Source organism: Saccostrea echinata, unplaced genomic scaffold, assembly GCF_033153115.1.
Source record: "Saccostrea echinata isolate AGI-Se365-2 ecotype Australia unplaced genomic scaffold, CSIRO_AGI_Sech_v1 ptg000072l, whole genome shotgun sequence".
In the NCBI taxonomy this organism is placed as follows: domain Eukaryota; kingdom Metazoa; phylum Mollusca; class Bivalvia; order Ostreida; family Ostreidae; genus Saccostrea; species Saccostrea echinata.
The window spans coordinates 423601-436861 of record NW_026889821.1 but is presented as its reverse complement, the minus strand read 5'-3'; the positions used below and the strand labels follow the sequence as shown (position 1 = coordinate 436861).

Here is a 13261-nt window from a genome sequence, read left to right as displayed (position 1 = left end):
GCCCAAGCACCAACTGTTCAAAAGTTATGGCCAAGGTTAAAGTTTTTTTCAAGAGGAGTGCAAACTCCAAGGTCAAGGTCAAAGGGTCAAAGATGTTAGTATTCAAAGGAAGGACATGTCACAAGGAGTACACATGTGAAGTTTGAAAGCCCAAGCACCAACTGTTCAAAAGTTATGGCCAAGGTTAAAGTTTTTTTTCAAGAGGAGTGCAAACTCCAAGGTCAAGGTCAAAGGGTCAAAGATGTTTGTATTCAAAGGAAGGACATGTCACAAGGAGTACACATGTGAAGTTTGAAAGCCCAAGCACCAACTGTTTAAAAGTTATGGCCAAGGTTAAAGTTTTTTCTAGAGAAGGTCAAACTCCAAGGTCAAAGTCAGAAAGTCAAATATGATGGTGTCCAAAGAAAGGTCTTGTCACAAGTAATACACATGTGAATTATGAAAGCCATAGCTCCAATCAATCATAAGTTACGGGCAAGGTTAAAGCTTTTGCAGACAAACAGACAGCTAGACAGATGGACGGACAGGGCAAAAACTATGTGCCCCCGAATCCTCGATTACGGGGCATAAAAAAATCTAATTTAGCAAACTAAAATGAATCATTCATAAAACAATGCGCCTTTAACTCTTACTGCAGTGACGAATTGGTCAAACAAAAGATCATTCATTTCAATATCAAAGAATTAAATAATTCTTCCTTATTTCTTTTTTATTAAGCTTTTTGCAAGCCAAACTCTACAAAAATTTATCAAAATATGCTTTATTGAAAAAGCTCAAGACATATACATACAAGTATTTTGGATATTTAATCCTTATCAGTGTTGCTTTAATTACCCAGTACTAAATAGTATCAATTACAAAAACATAACTATTATTGAATCACTCCACAAATAATTTTAACTAAATATTTTTAAAAAATGTTAACAGAAAACATCTGTAATGAAACATCTTAAAAGTTGAGATCCAAAGATGATTTTTTTAATAGACGAGAAAAATGCACCCTCTCCCACTCCTCAATAAGAAAATGAAATTCCAAATTAAATTACTTTCTAATAATAATTACTGTACTGCAACAGATATGGATACTATTAATTTTTTTTTTAAATTGTACATTTTTTAAGTTGTTTTTTTTTTGTTGTTGTTATTATTTTTCATTTTGTTTGACCAACTCATGCAAATGAGACCCGAACCGTCCCTTTGATAGATTCTCGGCACACTGGGCAGTTTTTTAAAGCGGGGGAACACTGGGCACAACTGACCAGGTGACCACAGGGTAAAAAAACAATGGACACCCTCTCCTCACAACACAGAATGCACATGGTCCTCTCTCGCATTTCACTGTTTCTTTGTATCAGCTCCTTGATATCTTAAAAAGGAAAAAATAATACACATTTACACAAACAAAACTTTTGAGGGTTGTAAACACAGATAATGAACACGAGTTAATGATTTATTTCCTTCTTCAATTTTAAAAGAGTTCTTAAATTAAAAACTTTTTGAGTCTAAATGTAAATGTGACTATTTTTTTTTTTTTTTTTTTTTTAACAATTGTATGCCCAATCTTAGAAAAAATGTCAACTTCTGATATATGAGTCACTGTTGACTACTCATGCAGGGTTGTCCATTTTTTTTTTTTTTTTGATTTGTTTTTTTTTTTTTAAACAATTCTTTGCCCAATCTTAGTAAACATGTCAACTTCAGATATACAAGTCACTGTTGACTACACATGCAGGGTTTTTCATAAGTGCTGGGGGTCTGAGAAGTTCCCCACCTATTTTTCTGTTATTCTCCCTTAACCGGCCTCTGTTAGGGGAGGAAGCCCAAACCTCCTTCTTATAGATGTCCTCTGTTATTTCAATTCTTATATAGGTACAACCCAGCATATGTAATTAAAAGTATAATTAAATATGAAAATAATTAGAGAACTGATTTTAAAAAATAGATCACCATCTGGCACTCTGTCATTGATTTTCTTTCAGGAACTGTCCGACAAAGCTTTAGGAACCATAGAATTTTCTTTGTCAATTTCCCCAGACTCTTCCATGTCGAAAATGATGTTAGCAATGTTTGATCCTGACATACCATCCTATCCTTAAATAATCAATTTAAAATAAACATAAATATCAATAAACAACATAAGCAAATACATACCAACTTCTTTTAGCTAACTGGTAATATGAAAATTCTTTGTAAAAAAGTTGCATTATCTCCCTTTAACCAGTAAATAACTCAATGCATGGATTTACTAAGCATATGTTATAATGATGAACTGATTAAAAATATCAATACATTAGGTACATGTATGTAATCAATTCATTTAAGGATTATGATCCAATAATTTTAAGGTGACATGTGCCACTCTTCTCAGTATCAAATATGATTGACTTTATATTGCTCATACTTTTATAAAATATTAAACCTAAGACAAAAAAATTATATAATGTAAAAAAAAGAGATTTCCACTGTAGATGATTGATCAATAATATACCAAAATCATGGCTTCAAAGATTCATAGAAAAGTACACCACTGCAATGTGTATATATTTATCTTAAATATGGATGATTTTATTCCACATAACTTTAACTTTTTATGACTTGAAAACAAATCAAATTGATTTAATGAACATCAAGTACAGTAGTGATGCTAAAAAATCATCGTTTTATTTAATAAAAAAGAAATAGGCCTAGATATATACTTATTAAAAAAAAGTTGTAACCGCTTCCTGCTTTATTAAAATTTCTATTTAAGGAGGCTGGGGGGTCAACAAATTAACCATCAAATATAACTTAATTTTTTAGATAGATATCTTAAACTGTCAACTATCATTTGGTAAAGAAAAATTTCATACATTTTAGTTTTCAAATCTGATCATTTTTGTATATCTTTATATGGAGCTCTTCTTCTTAAGGAGATCAATATAGTCTGAAAATGGCCACAACCCCCCAGCCCTCTTAATATACTTTTTTTGGAATTTAAAAGTAGGTTATCTCCCTTCAATCAATAAAAAATACATGTAAGGTATGTTTTCTGTTGTTTTTCAATCCCCCTTCTGCAATATTTCTATACTACATGTATGAGGACTCTGTATGAGTGCAAATTACAAGCCCACCTTTTGACTGCATTACTTTATCTACTGCCATCTTGACAATCCTGGGCAGGCACCCCATGGCAAGGACACTCTGTGCTGCGTCACTCAGTAGAGGGTTTTTCTTTATGACGTTAGTTGGAGGTTTACGACCTGATGTCAACGACTGACTGCTGGATGCTGTGTTATTCTGTATTTCTACAACACAAAATTATCATGTATATATATATATAATTTTACGTAAAATCAAACCTTTCTTGAACTGAGCAAGTGACCAAGTTTTAAGACATCGATTTTTTGGCATATTTTTTTTCTTTTTCAATTACCAATATGATTGCAATTTACAAGCTTAAACACTTTTATAAATTTTACACAGACATGTGGGAAATTGCAAAGTGATGCAAATAGTTTTGGCAAGTTATTTCACTTGCACCTGACATCCACTCTAAGATTAAGGCACATGCAATTAGATTCTTGGGTGAGGGGGAGGAGGGAGGGGGGGGGGGGGGGGGTTGCAGGAGGCCTGCCACTCTCCCCAACTTTTGAGAATGTAATGTTTTAATTTAAATTTTAAGGATAAAAAATTTAAATGAAAGCCCCCCTCCCCTCCTTTATGGACCTTTACATCCCACCAATTAAAATTTTGATTTGGAAGAATTCTTTTCTTTTTTTTTTTGGGGGGGGGGGGGGGGGGGGGGGGGCTAGTCAAAGATTTGTTTTCAGGTAAGTTGTCCATTTTTTTCCATTTTAATGTCCCCTTTGTCAAAATCAATCCTATATATGTGCCTAACATTTATTTCTTCTGCATTGAACCTAAACTAGAATTAAAAATTCCAAAATAATACAATTGGTTGTTTTTAATTAAGCCCGTTTCTTTCATTATGTTTGGCTAGTACTTCAGTAGATGTGAACAAGTAAGATGGTATGGATAACTTAATGAGTGTGTGTCATTTAATCATTGAATTATATAGTAAAACAATTACAGGTATTGCTGTTTTTCGGTCAATACGATGATTTAGCCACCTTCAAAGTACAATATTCACCTCGCCCTTCAGGCTCTGTGAATATTGTACTCCTCAGGTGTCTAAATCATCGTATTGACCTCAAAAACCAGCAATAATTGTATAATATTATGTATACATGTATATAAAAATGTATAAAATGTATGAATCCTGTCATCTAAACATTCTCAGTTGTACATGTGCCAACATTTTAGTGAAATCAACCTCTGAATTGTTCTCTTATGCATAGGCATTCCCCAGCTTAATTTGTAAATAAAAATATACCTACTAGTCTAGATATATTTTTTATTTACAACTTAAATTGAGGAATGCCTATATGCTCTTGTGGTTCATTTTACGTTAAGGTGAGGTAAAATTATACTTGGTCAAATGATGTAATGATGACTATATTAACTACATAGTAAGCATAATGCTGACTGTGAGAAAGAATTTCTCATGAAATATTGAAATAAATGAGCAAAGTAAATGAATGGCTTGTTCTAGCTGCTACAATTATAAAAAAGTGAAAAAGGGAAAAGTGGCTTACATGATATTTTATGTGATTATCCTTTTATTTGAAAATTATGTGAAAATCATGTAAAAATTATATAAATATTTTTTCATGCGAATATCATGTGAATAAGTTTGTATGATATTCACATATATGTTATTTAGAACTTTCATGTGAAGTTTTCTCTGCGTGATTTTTATGCAATATGCTCTTCATGTAAAATTCATATGAAAGTTAGGTCAAAATGGCCTAAAGTTTTCACATAAATTTCACGTCTTGTTTTTCGTCTCTTTCTCATGCAAAGAATTTACATGAAATTCATGTGAATTTCATATAAAATTTATGTAAGCCACTTTTGCCTGTGTAGTTATTGACTGATATTCCTGTTGGACCTTTGACCTCTACATTTGATCTGACATGAAGTTTTGTAAATTGACCTTCACTTATCTCCACTCTAAAGTATTATCAAGACTTTTGGCCAAACTTTCATTTGCAGACAAAATATAGACTGGCAGACAGACATATCCATCATAATTTTAATATGTTTCTCAGAACTACAGACATATATAACCCCAAACTACTCATCAGTTTAAGAGGTTTGAGAAACACATGAACAGCATCTGTAAATATATTTTGCCAAACCAGTTGTTTTCCATTACAGGGCATATATCACAGCTGTGCCAGCTTCAGCAACACAACAAATAAAGTCTGTCGCACTGCGGCTTAACTCCTGAGAGATGATCGATGTTACTGCAAAGGGAGGCTACTGTGCAACTCCACCACACTTTGCTGTTGTGTACTGGGGATATATTAATAACAGAATGAAAATTATCCTTTTAGCATTCTTTATTGATAATTAAGGGAATTTAAAACTTGGATCAGATGTCATTCTATTTATTAGCAATTAAGTTTGCATATATACATTTTGATGATGCATTATGGATCATTTCTCCAATCAACAAAAAACCTGCAATAAGTACAGTTTTGTAATTTCTATTGGAATTCAGAAACCATGAATCATCATACCTTTTACAAGTGTATTCATGATGCCTGCCTGATCACTGCATGTGACAGACCAGCTTTTCTGGAATTTCTAGCTGGACCAGGTTCATAGACATATATTCTTTCTGAGTCATCAACTTGTTCATAGATTACACTCAAAGACAGCTGTTCAGGATTGACTGTTTCTCTTTTACGTAACGATTTATCATGCACAAGTCTGATTATAATTTCTCATAATTCTACAGATCTCCAGGGTTATGCTCATAAATACAAGCTTCTTACAAAATACATTAAAGGAGTATCCACATTTATATGTAGTATATAGCTCCATAATTTATTATTTTAGACGTCAGTTTTTATACATACATACATGTACATTTCCAGGGAAATAAGCCATGAACTATTTCTCTACTTTATGTAACATTACTAGATTTGTTATCAACCATCACTAGAAATAGATATGTAAATAATATATAGCATTTTATCAAGCTTGAATTAAATTGTAAAACATCTCTACTACATGTCTTTGGTTCATAGCTAGATACCACTGGCAGGTTTTTGGTTCATTTGAGGTTCCTATTCCATTGGCTCATTTAATTTAATTGATTGTGCATTTGAGATATATATATATATATATTCAGAATTGGAACATGTTGAATCCTATAATATTTAAGTATGCATGACCAGGCATATGATTACATTATAATATATCTGTGAGCATTAGACTTTATACCTACAGAGAAAAATAAAAATAGGATACTATGATTCTTGTATTGTTCATTTTTCGCGCACTGGCAGTCACAATCATATGACTCATTGATTTTGTTCAACTTCATGCATGAGTTAAGGACTATATCTGGGTTCCTTTTTCAAAAATATAATATATTTCCTGGTTAATGACACAAAAAGTAAACCAATTATCTTCCACATGCCATATCTGTTGCATAATCTGCTTATATGAAAGACCTGGGTAGTATTCTTGTGTTATTTAAGGAAATTTAAATCCCACTATACCATTTCTTGTTGTCGGACTGCGACTTGTACAAGGTTGATTAAATCTTGTCCTTTTTTGTCTTTGACAAAGAAACACTCGGGGGCCCAGCGGGCATGTTCCACCCATGACTCATCCTCAGGGTCCCAAATCCAAAGTCCTGTCCCACACAAGAAACACTGCACACTGTCCGCTTGATCTAGTGAGAGAAAATATTTGATATACATGTATATAATGGTTTTAATTGTTTGCAATTGAAATTCTGATGCACTTCAACTGGCTGTCTTCAATGATAATTTTCTGATAATTTTATTGGGGACTACATGCATACACTTTAAATGATTACCTCTCCCTGATAATGTACAGGTTAACTTTTGCGTCTTGAAATTAGTGGGACTATATATTCCAAACATAGGTAATCAGAGATTACAGAGCTCACCTCAACGAATGTTGTCTTTAAGTAAGGTAAAGTCCCACACTAAACTAATAATCTAGGAGTGTGCATCCCTAGATGCAACATTTATGCAATTTTGGTCTGATAGGGCTTGCAGTTACTTGGGAATAGACTTATCTGAAAACTTAAAACTAGTCACTCATCCAGAAAATGTAAATCAAATCCAGCATCCGAAGCAAGTTTTGAGATTGTTCGTCCCTTGATGCATCATCCATGCAAGTTTGGTTCAGATAGGCCTTATAGTTACTTGGAAATGAGATCTGCTCTAAAAACCTTAACCTGGTCACTCATCCGGAAAATGTAACTCAGATCCAGCATCCGAAGCAAATCCAGTAGTGTGCATCCTTAGATGTATCATCCATGCAAGTTTGGTCAATATAGGGTATATAGTTACTTGGAAATGACATCTGCTCCAAAAACTTTAACCTGGTCACTCATCCATAAAATATAGGTCAGATTCAGCATCTGAAGCAAATCCAGTAGTGTGCATCCTTAGATGTATCATCCATGCAAGTTTAGTCAATATAGGGCTTGCAGTTACTTGGAAATGAGATCTGCTCCAAAAACTTCAACCTGGTTACTCATCCGTAAAATATAGGTCAGATCCAGCATCCGAAGCAAGTCCAGTAGTGTACATCCTTAGACGTATCATCCATGCAAGTTTGGTCAATATAGGGTTTATAGATACTTGGAAATGACATCTGCTCCAAAAACTTTAACCTGGTCACTCATCCATAAAATATAGGTCAGATTCAGCATCCGAAGCAAGTCCAGTAGTGTACATCCTTAGATGTATCATCCATGCAAGTTTGGTCAATATAGGGTTTACAGATACTTGGAAATGACATCTGCTCCAAAAACTTTAATCTAGTCACTCATCCCGAAAATGAAGGTCAGATCCAGCATCCGAAGCAAGTCCAGTAGTGTGCATCCTTAGACGTATCATCCATGCAAGTTTGGTCAATATAGGGCTTATAGTTACTTGGAAATGAGATCTACTCCAAAAACTTTAACCTAGTCACTCATCCGGAAAATATAGGTCAGATCCAGCTACCGAAGCAAGTCAAGTAGTGTACATCCTTAGATGTATCATCCATGCAAGTTTGGTCAATATAGGGTTTATAGATACTTGGAAATGACATCTGCTCCAAAAACTTTAACCTGGTCACTCATCCATAAAATATAGGTCAGATTCAGCTTCCGAAGCAAGTCCAGTAGTGTGCATCCTTAGATGTATCATCCATGCAAGTTTGGTCAGTATAGGGCTTATAGTTACTTGGAAATGAGATCTGCTCCAAAAACCTTAACCTGGTCACTCATCCAGAAAATATAGGTCAGATCCAGCATCCGAAGCAAGTCCAGTAGTGTGCATCCTTAGATGTATCATCCATGCAAGTTTGGTCAACATAGAGTTTATAGTTACTTGGAAATGAAATCTACTCCAAAAACTTTAACCTAGTCACTCATCCGGAAAATGTAGGTCAGATCCAGCATCCGAAGCAAGTTCAGTAGTGTGCATCCTTAGATGTATCATCCATGCAAGTTTGGTCAATATAGGGCTAATAGTTACTTGGAAATGAGACCTGCTCCAAAAACTTTAACCTGCTCCAAAAACATTAACCTGGTCATTCTTTAGCTGAAATTGCAGCAGCTGAAACCTTGACTGGTACAATAAAACACACTAGAAGCATCCTCCATGCATCTCTGACTAATATAGGCTATAGAAGTACTCGATGCCGACACCGAGGGTATTACATAAGCTCCCCCAACTTCGTTGAGGTGAGCTAAAAATGTTGAGATGTCGATCAGGGGTGTCCAATATAAGAATTGAGACTCGATCAATGTCCAAGATTTCATGGCATATAGCAAAACAATGACTTGTTTATTATGTGCATGAATTTAAAAGTCAGTAGAGCGTCTTATATTCAGCAATTCATTTATATGTTCATTACTGAATCTAAGATCTAATTTTAAAAAATATCTTAATATTTAACACAATTGTTCAAAAGCTTAATAAGAATGTTTTCCATTAGCATTTTGCAATTGTTGGCACAGGATATGAAATGCGCTGTTCAAACTTTGAACAATTACAAAGTTGGTAACCGAGAGACAAAAATAAAATTAAATTAACACTTACAGTGATGAAACTCAAAGACAATTTTAGAATATATTTGGTGCAAAAAATGAACTAATGCAGTGATGTTACATGTGAATGGATTACAGTTAATTTTCAGTTAATTTGCATCCTAATTCACTGAGATGAACATAACATTAAGGCACATAAAGTCAGGGTTAGGGTGATGGGTGCATGTGTGTGCATTTCCACACATTTAATTTATTCTGAATGTAATGTTTGCATTTATTAATTAATTTAAGCATTAAAATGTTTATTGAAAGGCTGGTTGCCCCCTTTTCCACCCACCTCCATTTATAGACCCCACCCCCACCCCCCAAAAAATAAAATTTGGAGTTCTGAGAATTATCCTCTTGAAGGGGGTGGCTATAGGCAAAGATTTTTAAAATACTAACTGAAACAAAATTACAGTAACGTTATTTACTTGTCCATATTGATTGATACTCATATATTAAAGTACAAGTATGAATTAAACTAGAGCCGAGCTCGTTGCAGAGCAACGAATAGGTCTTCCGTTGGACCAGTGACCTTGAGTCAAGGTCATGCCATATTCTAAGATGATAAATAATCTTTTAAGGGACTATCAACTTGCAATGCTTCGCCAGTAGAAAGACAATAAAATAATGTACACTTTCTATTTCGTGACCTTGAACTTGCCCAGATGACCTTGCGTCAAGCCATGACACACTCTGGTTATGACGCAAACCTATCTGTGTTACTGACTTGACAAGTTAACACATGTTCTTTCAGACCACACATCCAGTAAAAGCATCTTGTTCTTAGTGACGTTGAACTTGAGTCAAGGCCATGACACAGTCTGTATGATATCAACAATACCCATTCTGAGTGTTTCCAACTTGACAAGTTTACACATGTTTTTTTCATTTCGTTTCCATATAGTTGTAATTTATTACTTTTAACTCGCTGGCTTCAAATTTTATTGTATATATGTTTTATGTCCAATTTCGATATTGAAAAACGTCGGCATCTTTGATTACGTGTACAAGGTGCATTACGTTACCCTATCACATCATGTTTTATAACGCAGACCATACATGTATATATAGTCAGCGTTATAAAAAAAAGGTTAAAAAAACCCATTTTATTCATCAAAAATCTCTGCTTAATTATCTTTGCTGATTTCTTACAGAACTAGAGTGTTCCCAGGAACGCATGTGTCGCTTGCTTTTAGCTTCATTAAAGATGTAACTAAGTCTAAAAGTTATCAGCTATTTATTTGCTAAGGCATTGAATATAGTTCATGCCAAAAAAACAAAACAAAACAAAACAATCCAGGGATAGTAAGACTGCGATAGAATCTAACAATCAAATAGAAATGCAAATCCTTAACCCCTGAAAGCTAAAATGGATATTAATGAAATTTGAATAAATTTATTATAAATAATTATATATAAATTATTCAAGTACGTGATTTCAACAATCCTTCGAAAGAGGCTTCAGTCTTTCATATCAGCAATTGTCATTCTACACCATCCATTTTGGAATACTGATCCCGTTGTATTTTCATAGTACTTAAATTTCAGTTCTGACTTGTGGTTTCTTTATTTCATACAGTGTCAAAATACATTGTCATGAGATCATAAACATGTATAACTGTTAATTATTAAACCCTGCCTCTGTAATTTCAAAAGACACAAGTTAAATTTAACCCTCCGCAGTATATTTTACAAAATAGGTCAAAGGTCAAGGTCAAGTGAACTGTAACGCTGGTATTTTTCAAATGTTTTATGACAAACAGTGCACATTCTAAATAGCATAGACTTACCTCATAAATATCAAAAAGAAGTTGTATATCGGCATTATTGGTTATTTTGAAAAGTAGGTCAAAGGTCAAGTTCAAGGATATCTAGGTCGGAAGCCATGGAAAAATACAAAAGCCATAGTGTCAAGCTATATGTGCAAATTATCAAACCCATACCTCTTACATTTCTCGATATATAAGGTGTGACAGACGGACGGACAGCAAGACAGACGCCAGGTAAATTGATCGCTAAGTGCTGCTCTGCTCTGCAGGCGACACAAAAATGTTTGTTTGATTGTCTGTTTGTTGTTTAACGTCCCTTGAGCTGCCAGCATTTGCCAGTGGAGGGCTGCAAATTCAGACCTATGCTCGACACTCAAGGCCATTGAGCAGTGGGGGATTTTTTTCATGCCGGCACCTACTGCTAAACGGGACCTCGGTTTATACGGCCTCATCCGAAGGACCATACTCCACGTTCTGTAGTGAAATTGTTTGTTTGTTTGTGTGTTAATGTCCCCGTCGAGATTTTTCACTCATATGGAAAAACCACCACTTGCCGGTGGAGGGCTGTAAATTCGACACTCAAGGCCATTGAGCAGTGAGGGATTTTTTTCATCCCAGCACCTACTGCTACACGGGACCTCGGTTTAAACGGTCTCATCCGAAGGACCAGTCTCCACGTCCCGTAGTAGAATAGTTTGTTTGTTTGTGTGTTGTTTAACGTCCCTCTCGAGATTTTTCACTCATATGGAAACGCCACCACTTGCCGGTGGAGGGCTGCAAATTCAGACCTATACTCGACACTAAAGGCCATTGAGCAGTGAGGGATCTCTTTCATCACAGCATCTACTGCTACACGGGACCTCGGTTTATACGGTCTCATGCAAAGGACCGGTCTCCACGTCCCGCAGAGGGAGTCGAACCCACGACGTAAAGATTAACTCCTTACTCCGCGACTCTAGAGCAAACACTCAAACCACTGCGCCACGCGGGCGACGTGGTGGTATTCGAAACCACAACTACGAATCGTAGGGGTAGAAACATTTTGATAAATGTATTATCATTATGAAAATCATGTTCTGACTTAAGCCTGTAGAACGCAATTTCATTTTTTCTGGGACGGGGCACAAACAATCAAATTTTTTTTATATCTAAGCAAAAAAAAAAAAATAAATAAATAAAAATAAAAACATAATTGGGGGGGGGGGGGGGGGGGGGGGGGCACGACCATATAGCTTTAAGTTATATAGTGACTAAGAAGGAATAACTTGTCATTTGTCAAAGTCTTTTACCTAAACTCTTCACTTTTAATTGTCAATGACAGATTCTTGTTACAAAGTGAAAAGTATACATTTATATGTAGTACAGCTATCCATCTCATATGCATAATCTATTTAATGAATCGTTTTATCCTAAAGGGAAAGTGAAATCTCAATCAAAATTTGTCACAAATACTGGACTCTCTGATTAATTATAATATACATGTAAGAACGGATCGTCAATTAGGACTGGAGGTTTGATAAATTCACAGCATGCATCTTCAGCCTTAATTAAAACGTTATTTCGAAATATTACACTGTATCTATAAAAGTGTAAAATTAGAATTGACCTAAAGAATATTTTACACCACAGGGGAAATGCTTCCGTGGCACCAGAAGTTTACAATTTTGATTGACAGGTGTAGCGCCGTGCATGGATTTCATGTAACTATGTACAAATAAGAAATGAAGGGATCTAAAGAAAAAAGTTATTGTGATTGACATTGTAATTAAAACAGAGACAATTAACAGTAGTTTAGCTATGCTGGCCTTTCTGACATTTGAAGTAAAGTTTAAGAATAACTTATCATTGAAATGAAGTTGTAAAAGTGTATTATCAATTATTTTCATTTTCATCATTAGATGTGCTAATAAGTTTGTTATATTCAAGTCCATGTATATGTACTCCTTGTACATTTTTTTTTTGAACCGCGCGTGCAAGTGTAATTAAATTATAAAAAGTTAACATATTTCTTAAATGCATGGCATTTACGTTACACAGTTCTGGACATTAGAAATAATTAAGCTTATAGTGTTGGCGATATTTTATCGTATGCTAAAAAATATGTCTTACATACATGTAAAACATGTATTTTAAAAAATTCAGCACAATATAGCCGTTCAGATACTTATACATACAAAATCAGATTACATATAATATGAAATATTTTTATTGAATATTATGATCTCTTCTCTGTAAACAGGTGTGTTTTGAAGAGGATATTGAAGGCGAAAAGGGGCTCGAATAGCCGCCAGTTTTTTTTTTCTTCGGAAAGCTGTAC

The 13261-nt window shown here is 34.6% G+C and overlaps 1 pseudogene; it reads right to left on the bottom strand.

Moving 5' to 3' along the window:
* Window positions 1-1144: 1144 nt before the first annotated feature.
* LOC133176230 (death-associated inhibitor of apoptosis 2-like) lies at window positions 1145-5643 on the bottom strand (annotated as a pseudogene).
* Window positions 5644-13261: the final 7618 nt, after the last annotated feature.